This window comes from Rhipicephalus sanguineus, chromosome 5 (genome assembly GCF_013339695.2).
Source record: "Rhipicephalus sanguineus isolate Rsan-2018 chromosome 5, BIME_Rsan_1.4, whole genome shotgun sequence".
NCBI classification, from domain to species: domain Eukaryota; kingdom Metazoa; phylum Arthropoda; class Arachnida; order Ixodida; family Ixodidae; genus Rhipicephalus; species Rhipicephalus sanguineus.
In genome coordinates, this window is record NC_051180.1 from 203550790 (window position 1) to 203564838 (window position 14049).

Consider the following 14049-nt stretch of genomic DNA (forward strand, 5'->3'; position numbering starts at 1 on the left):
TATTCCTGGTCTATGTTTAGTGCGCTCAGTTTGTCTAGGAGCAATAAGTGTTTATCTCTGTCGAAAGCTTTCGAGAAATAAAAGAATATACAATCAGTCAAAAACCGGTATCAATATAAACATGTAAGTCATTAGCAAAAGAGACAGCTGATTCTCACAGGAAAGGCACATGCGACAGCCATGGTGACTGCCAGAGAAAAAAATGTTTTCTTCAAGGAATTTGACAAGGTTAGAAAATTTAATGTGCTCCACTATTCTGCATGGCACTGAGGTTAGGGATACGGACCTTTAGGTAAAAAAGATAATTAGTTTCGCAGGATGTGTCGATCAGAATATTCATAGCTCTTTTCCAGTCGAGAGGGATAGGTGAGGACAAGTACGACGGCGAAAAAATACTTTGTACGACAGTGCTCGCTGGCATTTTTTTTTAGAAATTTTGTCCTGATTTCTACTATTCCAGAAGACGACGTAGGCTTGAGGTTGTCTATTATTTCTTATGACGAAAGATTGCAGCGCAATAGCCTTGGAAGATGGAGAGCATGTCTTGCAGGCGTGAAGTCTATTATAAGAGCAGTATTTTGAATTTTAGCGCTGTGCTGCCGATATATGGATTCGCCGGAAGATGTGCTGAGTGATAAAATTTGCGATTTTTAGGTTTTACTACATTCCGAAAGCTTTTGAATTATTCATAACTGTGTTCGGGCGGGTGTCAATAAAAATGAGTATTTTGTATCTTTTATCGCAGATTTGTTAGTTGAGGCAGCTTCTTTGTAAGCTCTCTATATAACCTGACTTTATACCCACTCACTTGCGCGAAAGAGAAGTCTTTTTTTTGTTTCAAGGATTTCCTGCACCACGAATAATTGTGGTAGACTAAAAAAGTGGGTCGTGTGAACAAGCAAGTTGTCAGGACCGTAAATTTTTTTCTTTAAATATATTCCACTCAGTATCCAGTGAGCGTTTAGTGATATTAGACAGCAAATTATCCAAGAAAGAGCAATTTCATGGTTGATAGCTGTGAAATTGTCGTTTTTATAGTCACTAATGGTCTTTAACCTGTTGTGGCGCGGTTGACTAATAGTAAAATACAAGACATCGTGATTGCTCAAGAGAAGATGTCTATTTATGGGTGTCAAACAAGATCCAAAAGAGGTGACGTGGTTTTGGAAGTAACCACCAGGAGTATATCTGCGCATACGTCGATAAAACGCTTCGATTCTGCGGAAGTTGGAATTAATACCTGCCTGACCAGGAAATTTTCCGGACATTAAAATCACCCACAAGCAAAATTGGTGCATCATCTAATTACGTATTTAGCACTGGCATAAACAATGATATATGATGTCACAAAAAGTCGATGATGGTGCTCAGTAACAAGCACAAATCACAGCCTTTTTGAAGTTCACAGAAACGTAGCGCCATACACATTCAAAGGCACATGTTGCGGCTACGGAGAAACAGTTAAACATTTATTAGCACAAATTAAAACGCCGCCACTTAGTGTGTTTGCGCTTAATTACAGTGGTATAACTCAGAGTTTACTTTGCTCGTCAACAATGTTTTGGTTAATGCAATTATGTCTGCATCACAATCATCTATTAGGCTGCATAGATCGTCTCTTTTATGCAAGAGAATGCGAAGATTAGTAAAGAGAACCGGTAGTCGAGACAATATGGCATCGGTGTTCCTACCCCTCGCGTTATCCTATGGAGGTGCTCTTGAAATATTGCGGCATTACCTTAGGGATCGAACAGATGCCAGGGCACCATTCGTGGTGTTTGACAGTTTCCTTTCACTGCTCACTTGCAGCGCATCCGTAGGAACTTCCGTCAGCTTTTTATGCTGTAAATTATATGGTGCTTGTAGATGTCTTCTGTATTCAATTAGTATTTTTCTGGTGTGAAGGGAAGTCTTCACTAACAGAGATACTATTGTCATGGTTATATATGATTTATTCTTTGGTTTTATAGGCAATCAAACTGACTATTAATGGACATCATTTCCCTGTAATGAACACGCCGATAAATTGTGTCTGTGATATGCGCCCATGATTTCAAGCTGTGCGCAACAAAACCGCAATATCGTCTTTTTTTTCTCTCTGAAGCATAGAACTCAGGCGCAGGCACGGCGGCGCTTCTTCTTGTAAACAGGTGAAATTGCTCTTCACACCTGTTTACACGCGAAACAGATAAGCACCACACATAGCACGAAAAGGACAAGCTTGTGTATTTGCTGCCGATATACCCGACTAGATTATTATTCGGTGCATCACTGCACCGTGATTTTCATTAAACAAGTGAGGCGTTTTTTTAAATGGGTCAAATCCATCCAAAGAGAATTTGAGAAAACGGCAAAAATTTGCTATGCAAACTAAATACAACGCTGTCAAAGCTATTCTATGATACGTTTTACATGTCGGCTAGGGAAAGTTTCTGGCCACAATCAATTAAAAAATATGCAGCGGATTTCGCCATTATTAGCATTATAACTTTGGATTTGGCTCATTTCGAATTGAGACATGGAATTCAATGCGGTATTCTTGAAAAAAACTTTATTGAAATTCGGGCAGTGGCACATTCTTGCTTCGTCGGCGTCGACATTGCTTCTGTTCACGATGTCGTCGATGTCTCGGGACCGATCTCTCGCCGATCCCTTCACTTCCATCAGAATCCATGATAATCCAGCTTCGAAAGGGCAAAAAAAAAAAAAAAACTTGCACAAACACCCAGAAAACAGGCAGAGTAGTCAGGCTAGGCGGGAAATCACACGGAGGCTTCCACGTTCGCCGAATCACGTGATCGCCGAAGCGCTCTACTATCGGCATACTGGATTTGACTCATTTCGATCTATACAGCGCATGGATCTGGCTCAATTTCGTTTTGAAACGGGATCTGTGAGCAACGTAGCTGTTGGTATTTGACTCATTTCGTTCCGATCTCTCTTTTAGAGGGAAGTTGAGAGAATGTACTTGCCAATGGAGCAATATTTGAGCTAGTTTCGGTTTCTGGATTTAGCCCATTTCGAAAAAAAAACGCCACAAGTTACTGTAAGGATCGCGTTGTTTAATATACGCCCATATTACCAACATAAATGAGTTGATGCCATCCGTCGTAGATATCTACAAATCCTCACTAGCTAAGCGTACTTTTCTGTGTTCTTAATCATGGCTCCACGTCAATGAGTATCTATACGAAAAACCTATGGCTCCACTCACCAGAATAGGAAATCATATGACTATTATAGTGAATAGTAGGTACTCATGCAACATTACCTTCGAGGCCACCGACAAATCGAAGCTTTTCTGCGTCCTCAACAATCGGGCAGCAATATTGGACTGATCAGTAGCGAAAGCAGACTGCAAGGGTCCAGAATATTAGGCGTACGAACGTTTCCTTATGCAGCTAGACATGTGCATGCGACGCCGCTAGCACTATACATGCGTAAGACTTGTTGCTTGGAGAGTTGGGTGAAATCTATGGGGTACATTTTAGCGCAAACTATGAAAGAAAGCACGGGAAAAGAGTAGGAAAAAGCAGAAAGGTCGAGCCCTAAACTTCAACTGTTTATTCGAACGGTGAAGCCAACAACAAAAAACCATGTGCGCATGCGTGCGTCAGTAAGGGAGAAAAATCACACTTTCATATCAAATAGTTGCATCTCATTTGAAACAGACAAACAGACGTATCACTGACACAACTCGTGCCTCTCTTCTTAATGTGGAATGCCTCCAATAACTCTCGCGCTAATGTGTCACTGCTCCTGCCTATTATCTGGATTTCACGAAACAGAGGCTCACAATTGCTTTCTCCTACTCTTTTCCCGTGCTTTCTTTCATAGTTTGCGCAAAAATGTACCCCATAGCACTATACATTTTTATTTACGTAAATAGAAACAAAGGAGATCGCAGTAGACTTTTTGCGTTGTTATGCATGTGTAGCACAGACGCGACTGTTGTCCTTTTGCGTGTCTGCTACGAACTGAAGCAGTCACGATTCAAATCAGGCAAGGTCATTCGATTGCGGACGATGTCAGCTAGCGCGCTGTGGACTGCAGTATAAGTAGCCAATGTTAGGAAGATGCAGTCGTAGTTTATATATATATTAATAAAGAAATATAAATATCATAATATAAATATTGTGAAGTCCGTGGTGCCTGAGGGCAGAGCGACTTTCTCGGCACCTTACAATGGTGTCAACGAGCGCACCCGTTATCAACGGCCATTTCCGTGAACAACTGACTCTAACAGAAGCTCTCAGGTTATAAAGCTCTTTCCCGCCATAAGGCTCTCGGGCAAAAAATGGCAATCACCGGCGACAGGCGTTAATGCAAGCCGTAAAAATTTCTGGTCATATCACAGCATTTCATAAATAGCCAGTTACACATTTCCGTGATTTAATTATAGCGCGGCCAGCATTACAATAGTCACCTAGATTTTTTGCTAATGCGTAGTGAAATCTGGATGAACTGGTAGTAGGCATACTGGCACACAACATACTCGCATACTATCACTGCCGTAAAAGTGTTCGGACAAGTGCCATTCTTTGCTACATTTAAAAAGCCTTTCGCACTTTCGCTTTTGAGCGTGGAGTAGCTCTTCCTCTGCGTGGCTACATTTTCAAAACCTTTACAATCAGTTGCTGCTTTCTGTCGGCCAGCTCATTTCACTTGATGCAGTTCGTTTAAGTACTTGACTGGGTGTTGTACTCAGTCGTTTACACACCGGATAACATTGATCCCTTGAGGTTGTACCCTACGTCCTGCTCTCGCTGCGCCTAGAGGCAACTGTGGTGCGAATCATAGTCTCTCAAATTCATAATTATTTCGGGCACTCTGGTAGCAACACGAATGGGCCAAGTGGAGTACAATATTTCTGGCAGAACCAGAAATATTGTGGCCACAGGTAGGGGAATATCACAACTGAGTGGAGCTCTAAGGTGGTCTACTCGCTCATAATTAAAGTGCGCCTAAGTATCCACTGCAAGACTATATATAAACCGGTTGGTAGTTTGCAATGGTGATGTTCGGCCTTGTTGGTGTCACATACTAACTGCAGAGCGCTAGAAGGGCAAGGGCAGCACGAAGAACTAGAGCTCGTTCTTGCTCTTGTCCCTGTCCTTTCAAGCGTTTTGCACTCCTGTCATCTGTTCCTTGATATGTGTCTTCAACTATGAGTCGCGAAAATGCTTCACGTTTCTTCACGTTTTAGATGCTTTGTCTCATCAAATTTACACGCGTATTATTTTCTTCGAAATAATTACAAGCATAATTTGTCGCACTGAGTTCTTGCGGTGGTTTTGTTTTCCACAAAATGAACTGATAGATAGTTTTGAGCCACCCAATTCTATATCACCAACTTCAACAAACAGCGCGGTAGCGGGCAAAGAATTGTTGAAGGTGGGAGCCCATGCTCAGACCTTGCTTTTATATTACCATTGCTCCTGACGTATTCTAGTTTGCGCAGAAAAGTGACATCGCGCATTCGCCCCTAAACTGGTCGTATAAGTTTTCTGTGCGAGAAGCTCTTCTATGCTGGCCAAGTCAGCCATTAGTTCTTTGCTTAGGTTCTCCTTAGCACTGGTTCTGCGTTCCTTGAAACTTACACCATTACGTCGATCTAACCACTGCTCTACGGCGGACTGACTCGACTTCGCTTTTAGCGGCTACGGTTCATTGTGACTGCGTAAGGTTTTCCTGCACAACGTTCTCGTTATACTTGTAGTTTCTAGCGAACCTGGCATTCTAACGCTGATGTCACAGCTCTGGTATTCACATTCTGGCGCACATATTTCGCTGGGACATTCTCAAATAAACGGACTTCGGGCTCCAGTGCATGTTGAAAAGGCCCATGATTAAAACAGACCCAGCGCTATCTAGCTCGGGTGTTTGCGTAGGACATATGTCACCTTGGTTTTGGTGAACCCTGTGACTCCATCGTTCAAGTACATTTATCTGCTTGTGTGCTATAACGTGTATGCATTCGGTCATGTTGGCGTGGTAAATATATGGAGAAGCCTGCAATATATTGAAATTCTAATAATGTTTGCCCCACTGATTTGTGTTGTTTCGCGTGCACAAGGCTCTCTGCGTCATAGGGCTGTATTCTACCGGGCTGTTTCTGCCGGCTGTTCCTTTGATAGTGACTTTTGGACGTACTTGCCGCGCTATATTACGTTGTTTAGATGATTTGACTGTGGCACTGAATATGCCTTTATTGAGAAGAACAACCCGAAGAGCTGTGCTGACTCGGATATTGCTTTTCTGTTACGCACATACCTCTGCTCATTATTTCTCAACACAAGCACTGCAATGGTGAAAAGGATTGGTGCTACATCAATAGCAAGGTGGTGAAGTGTGCGAAACGTGCGAGCCTTGTAGAAATAAAGGTCGGGCGACCACTTAAAATTAGCTGGAAGTATAGGATCACCATATATTTTGATTTCCACGTTGTAGCCTTATTGGGATCTACAATCAAGACCAATCGTTGCAAGTTTATGTGATCAGTCACTGCAAAAGTCTGAAGACAAAAAGAAACTCTACAGCTGAAATCGCTGCCATCTGCCACCGCTCATTCTTGCGTTGCCATGTTTTCGTGCTACCTGGTCATGCGTTTTGTCGTCCCATAGCTGCAGCCATTTCATGGGCGCCCAAATATACTTGCTTTCTGTGCTAGAGTGTCCCTTATTGATGAAGTGTACCCTTGCGACCGCATAGAAACCTGCTCGTGTGCCCTGTATATATGAACCGGAATTGATGTGTCAAGTAAGAAAAAAGTGTAAGAGCCATCTCCCTTTGTTTGTTCACCACACACACAGCTGCTGGTCAAATAAAGTTCACTTGTGGAGTTTATACCTCGATGCTGTAGCAGTTCTTCCATCAAGCAGCACTAAACATGCCGCAACCGCTAAGTGAAGTGGCGCACAAAATTCAGTCTCGATGATCCTTAATAATAATAATAATATTAATATCACATCCCAAAACCAAGATATGATTATGAGAGAAGCCGTAGTGGAGGGCTCCGGAAATTTTGACCACCTCGGGTTCTTTAACCTGCACCTAAATCTAAGCACACGGGCCTCAAACATTTCCGCCTCCATTGAAAATGTAGCCGCCGCAGCCGGGATTCGATCCCGCGACCTTCGCGTCAGCAGTCGAGTGCCATAAGCACTATAGACCACCGTGGCGGGGCATAGATGATCCTTCAAAATTTGTGTTGAATAATTTTCCGACCGCAAAGAGCACTTTTTTTTCATGCGTAAGGATTTTGATTGTGATGCTTTTGAAAGCTACTGAGCAAATATTCCTGTACCTTAATTTCTTCCACCAGAAAATCTGCCATAATTGAGGCGAAATAACGTGGGCACCACCTTCGCGGTGGTTGTTTGAAGCCCAGATACGTAATCTACACGAGGCGTCTACGGAGCGTGCAGCGCGAACGAGTGAGGTGGACATAAAATGTTAATGCTTGTGTCGGAGTATTTCATGACTGAAACAGAAATCTTAGCTCAACTTGTGCATCTAAACAAGCGCAAAGGAACAAACACAGAAAGAATAAAGAAGCAAAGAGGACGGGCGCTGTTTATTGCTTTGTGCTTGTTAGATTGTAAAGGCGTTTATAGAACGCTGGCGTAGAAGTCGACCGGTAGCTTCATCAACGGCCTGACAGCGAGCGGCGTCCACGAGCCATGGCCGGACTCGAGAAGGGGGCGGGCGCTCACGCCCACGCACCGTTTCAGTCCGGCCCTGCACGAGCAATGCGCGTTGGAGAGAGCCCCACGAGATGTCACTGGAGAGGACGACCCATTCTAGCGTTCGCTCCTCTTGAAGTTTGAAGCTTATTTTACAGTTTCGACTATACATGAGGCGCAGACTGTATCAGGAGGTCAAGACCTCGTCAGGCTATTTAGTCTTTAGTCTTTGCCTCCCGCAGGGAAATCTTGTATTTTTTTTCCTGCAAATAAACAATGTTCAAAACATCAATTCCCATGGTGCCGGAACAAAAGGCGTGTTTATACATGGCTGACTAGGCTTCTGGCACCACGAGTACAGCAGACAACAGTGGACAGCTGCAGAAACACACACACACACACACACACACACACACACACACACACACACACACACACACGGCATATCATACACTATATATATACTATATATATATATATATATATATATATCTATATATATATATATATATATATATATATATATATATGTGCCTGTACATAAATGTCACAATTTCAAATGAACTACTTCTGTACAGCATAATAAAGTGCAATAATCTGAATAAGTAGATACACAAATGAAAAACATGGTTGATCCCTCCGTCATAGGAATCGGAATAACACGAAAGTAAAACGTGCCCTAGAAGTAACTGAATGTTTACTGTACATTGATATAAGAGAGTTTGCACAATGTATATGGATGTCTGGCAGCGCCGTTTAACATGGATGCACCCACTTTGATGCTTGGTGGTACATCTCCATGCCGACGACTAACGTCCATGTTCAATGATTAAACAAACCCCTGTGGTAGCTGTAGTAGTTAACGGTGAAAGCGTAATCAGAGAACGAGTTGTGATAGCCAGAAGAGCGTCGCATATTGGACGCAGAACTTGGTCGCCATCCTGCGGCATGTTAAATTGTGATTGAACACCACGGCCGCACTAGAGGGAAACGCAAAGCGCGTCGTGCCGCAGCGGTAGCCCGGCCGCAATTTTTCTCGGGGCGAGCGCGTAGGCGGGGAACGCGGTGTTACAGGCAGGTGAGCCAGGCGCGCGTCGCAGAGCTATGTTTGGTTTGATTAGCGTGATGCTATGAGCGAGGCCAACGCTTTTACGACGCTTGCGTTAAGGTCTCCACCTCGCGGTGTGTTAAGGCATTGACAAAATTGCACTTCTATTGAAAACGCGCCGAATGGGACGAACGTGTAACGCGTTGCAGGTACTAATCGCGAAAGCCACAATAATGACGTATTATTCTATTTTGCCGCTCTCAGAGGGCAACACCACCCCGCCGAACGGGAGAGTGGTAGATATAAAAGGCGCGTTTGTAAAGCCCCAGAGTCTGTGACCGTGGCGCAGTTAATAAAGGAAAAAAAAATGACCGTGGCGCAGTGGATAGCGCGCCCGGCATCTGTTGTTGCGGACCGAGCGGTCGTGGGTTCGATGCCCGTTGACGGAACTTTTTTTTCTTTGCCATCTGATCGTGTATATTTTTTCGACGTCATTTCCGTGACGGAAATACGTCACTGAAGTCTTGGTGGACCCCGGCATAAAACACTTTCGTGTTAAAAATGCCCCCACCTCCCCGAAGGGAATCGTGAGGAAATGCGAATGCATTTCTTGCGCCGAGAGTACACGGCGTAGTAATTTTAATGGCGTAAAGCTGGACACATCGACGCGCTCAAGTGTCTCCCTTTTGGACGCCTCTCTCAACGAACGCTTCCTACGTGTCTTCGTAATCACCTCAGGGATGTTGCCACCGCCTTCAATCAACGCCACCTAGACAAACTTCGTCAAGGCCTGGAAGCTGTTCGAGTGACGTGTCACTAGTGGGCTGACGCTCGACCTGCGTGAGCTACGGTATTCGTGCTTTAGCGGCCGTTTAGTTCATTTAATATACACCGAAATCGGTATGGCGGAACAGGAGTGTATGACAAACAAGACTCATAGGCTGTAACATGTAAATTATGACATGCATGTCATGTAAGGCTTGATTTACATGACACACTCTTGGAGCGCTCGCTGCCGTTTCATTAAATGTATGTATACCAAAATTGGCATAGCGTTACATGGTTGTATGACGAACATAAATGACAGGTTGTAACGTAAAAATCATGACATTCATGCCATGTGCGGCATGACTTGCATGCCACGCTCATGGTGGGCTTGCAATCGTTTGGCTAGCAAGATGTGTATCAAAACTGGTATGCCGTGACGTGACTGTATGAGGAGCACAAGTGACAGGTCTTAGCATGCAAATCATGACATGTTTGTCAAGTAATGCGTGAATTATATGACATTGTCAAAGTAAACTTCCGGCTGTTTCGCTAACCGGATTTATACCAAAAGCGGTAGGACGTGAAATAAGTGCGTGACAAATATAAATGAGCAGCCATGTATTGTACACACGAGAGTGTAAGTTCTATAGCATGGTATTTAACGAAATGTACATGCATGAATGCACGACAAACATTCAATAGTGAACCCGTTGTTATGACATGAAGGCCTTCATTTGCCTCACAGACAAATAATGCGATATATGCAGATCCATGCTGACTGCTACGCATTACATTAACTCCCACAGTGCGTGTCATGTGGCGACTTTTATATTCGATTGGAACCCCCGTTATTTGCGTGCCAAATGTTCTAATAATGAAAAACAACGCATGCTTCAAAGTACATAACTAAGCATACACATCTCGTTCCTTCCGCTTTTGTGCCTTGTTTATTGCAAACTTCTCGTAGAATATCGTCCGGACTGAAGTGTTTTTCGCACACCTGCAAGTGACAAGAGAGTGACAACTTTACGATTCGCGTTTCTGCAGTTCACCCTAACATACTGCGAAACGCACGCACGTGACAAAACCGAAACGTAATACCATCATACTACATGAAACGGAATACACGAAAATCAAAAGAGAAGGTGTGTATTTACCTTTCAATGCTTTGATGGGCTGAAATTATCCTTTGGGTTAACACGTATCCATGCCTTCCGCGTGTCTTTATCGATTGGAAATCCAAATACGTGTACCTTGGGCCTCGAGTCGTAGTTGCCACAACAATGTAGAACACAACACTTCCCTGGCATCACAGCCTAGTCACTCAACGACCAACACGCGCACAAACACAAGCAGCACACATCACAGCTTCGAAGGAACCGACGGCACTCAGAGCAACGCAGCATTAGCGTTTCTGGCACTGCTTTCAACTTAACTCGGCATCGGATGGCAGCCAGCGCGTGAGAGATTCGATACACGTCCAGTTTCGAACACTAGTAAAAACGCCGATGCGAACGCGCCGCCGAACGCGGGCGTAGGCGATGATCCGCCACCAAGCACAGCGCACAACGCAACCAGCGTCGCAGCCCTGTAGTGATGCATGGGTGATAGCGTCCGCCGAGCAAGAGCGGGCCACTGAAAAAAGTCAGCCCACTACCTTTGACGACACGCGACAAATGGAGTTTAGCTTCCCGGCATTGACGAAGTTTGTCTAGGTGGCGTTGCTTCAATGCAGCACAAACGCGTTTGGAACGCGCTGTTTTCAGGCAGCACAAACGGGAGTACCAAGGCAGTACCAAGGCAGCACAAACGCTACAAACGCGTTTCAAACGCACTGCATTGAGGCGGTGGCGCAGGGAGGAGAGTGAACAGCGAGAGAGGAGCGGCGAAGCAGTGCACCTACCCTCTCCTACACTCTCTCCACACACGCGGGAGCTCCGCCGAGCTCCAGCGATGCGAGCGCCCTCACACGCCAGAGCGCGCTCCTTCTCTCCACTCACTCTCCGCTACTCCGCCCGCACCACCTGCTCCGGTTGCTAGGGGCGAGGATAAGCGCGTGCGCCCGCAGCTGTTGCTATGGGAGAAGGGAGTGAGAGCGGAGAGATAACACCTGCCGGCGCGCGGACACCGACAGACGCCTGACATAGCCCGACTAAGAAATGCATTCGCATTTAAATGTATAGATACCTACTCAACGCTGTCCAACGTTTTCGGTGCTGGTTGTACAAAAATTAGATCCAGATATTTTTTGTAGCACAGCAACAAATAGATGAAAGAAAATACCATAATTATAGCACCCCAACAATACGAATTATTTTCTGAGAAAGCACCGTTTTGATTTTTTTCTAAATGTTGACAGAGTTAGAGAATGTCCCATATTATGAAATAGTGCATGTTCATGATTGTGGAGAATATGAATTCGCCATTGTAATAATTGGTTTCTGTAGTTCGTTCGTGCTTTACCAAGGTTCCTATACTCGCGGACAACTTTTCTTGTCAATGAATTAAGGGAAAGCTACGGGTGCGGAGCGTCTGCACATGTACGGCTACGCGAAGTAGTCCGGTTTGGCGCGCGTCTCGTAACGCCGTGGAAAGTGATGGCTAGCGTTGCATTTTGACGCAAACGCTGCTTAGCGTCTAAGGTACGGGTATAGGCACCGCACACTGACCAGATGGAGCTGCGTTGCTCAAACTGCCCCGTCTCAAAGTCTTCGGCATTCACCGTTAGGGGCACGTAGAAAATAGACGCGTGCTCGCGTCCCCCGTGTATCCCGGCCACGGATCCCGGCCACAATCCGCTGACAGATGCAGGGCGCGAAACGCGCGCGTCGCGTTCCAATTTCATTGAGGCCGTCTCAAGGTTGCTTTTTTTATCCGTTAGGCTATGTATTCTGGCGCTGCAGTCAGACTGGCAAACTCGACTGAACGGTGCCTATAAGGCGCGACTTTTTCAAGCACGCAAAACACAAAGTGACAACGTATAAAGTAAAATAAATACAAATATCTCGCTTGTATGCGCTGCGTTCCGTCTCAAAGAGCTACATGTAGAAAATGAAGGAATATTTTATATATCTCACGCAGAAAATACGGATGCAATTGTGGGACTACATTCATTATCGGTAGCATACGTGCATTGTGGCTCTGTAGCTTTTCCTTCATTGCCACAGAAACTTGTCCCCGAGTATAGCAGGGGAGTAGCCAAGGGGGGAGTTGGGGGGGGGAGCGTTCAAACCCCCCGAAAATTTTCAAGTTTGCTTGCGTATATATAAACACACTTACAAACGCACGCACGAACATCTATAAAGTATGGTTGAAACTCCCCCCCCCCCAAAAAAAAATTTCACAGCATATCCACGGGGTGACTGATGATGAGTGGGGCGAAGCTCTCGTACGGCAGGATCTTGGCGGCGGCGTCGCGTAGCTTCACGCCCATTACATCATCAACGACGTGAGGTCGGGCCGGTTTATACTAAAGGGTCGATGAGAGTCATGGCGACTTGCAGCTCACTTTAATTTTACATGTACGCTGTGAATTTTTATTCTTTAATCACGCACAGGAGAAATCTCACCAGCCACTACCTTGGAGGTAAACAATGGCTGCTAACGGGGAATGAGAGACAGAAGAAGTCGGCTTTTAGCTAACACTTACACTTCTACTTCTACTAACGTTTCCTACTGGAACATGCCAATGGCTGCTAATGGGGAATGAGAGACAGAAGAAATCGGCTTTTAGTTAACGCGCACGCTGCGAATTTATTATTGTTCAACAACGCACAGGAGAAATCTCCCACCGGCACCACCTTGGAGGTCAAGATCTGGTACTAGCGTTAAGACTGGTTACACACTACATACAGGGGACGAACGGGTGCCGCTATAAGGAGCTTGGCCTCTAAAAATTTCCGGCTACGTTCCTGGTTCCTATATCTCAAAGTGTAATTGGTTGTGGCATTGGTGTACGTCAAATAGAAGTTCTCGCGGTTACTTCTAAATTCTAAAAATGCCTTTTTGAGATAATATAAGACGACGTCAGGTACGACGAAACTTCGTTGTATTTACAGCAAACGCGCGCGAACCAAAAACCGAACACCGGCGAGCGAACACGATGTTGATGATTACAATGATTTGCATGCACAAGTGAAGGTGATGAACTACAGAGTCAGCGCTCACACTATTTCCCCCTTCACGAAAGCGGTCAGCAAGACGTCCACTTAGTAAGGGTACTAACGCCGGATATAGGGCTTCAGGAGAGACACATGGGCGATCTCGGTACCGCGACAGCGGCGGTCCGAAGCCGAACTAACAGCAGCGACGCGATAATTCACGGTGGATGTTCGTTCAAGCACGGAGTAAGGGCCCAGGTATCTGTGAACGAATTTTTCACAGAGCTCCGGCCTGCGAACAGGTGTCCAGAGGAGCACTTCGTCGCCTGGGTGGAAAGACACAACTCTACGTGTCTCATCACAACGAACTTTCCTCTTGGCCTGAATGATAGAGGTGTTGGCGCGGGCAATTTCACGGCAGCGGGCGACGCGGGCAGCGAATTCCTCT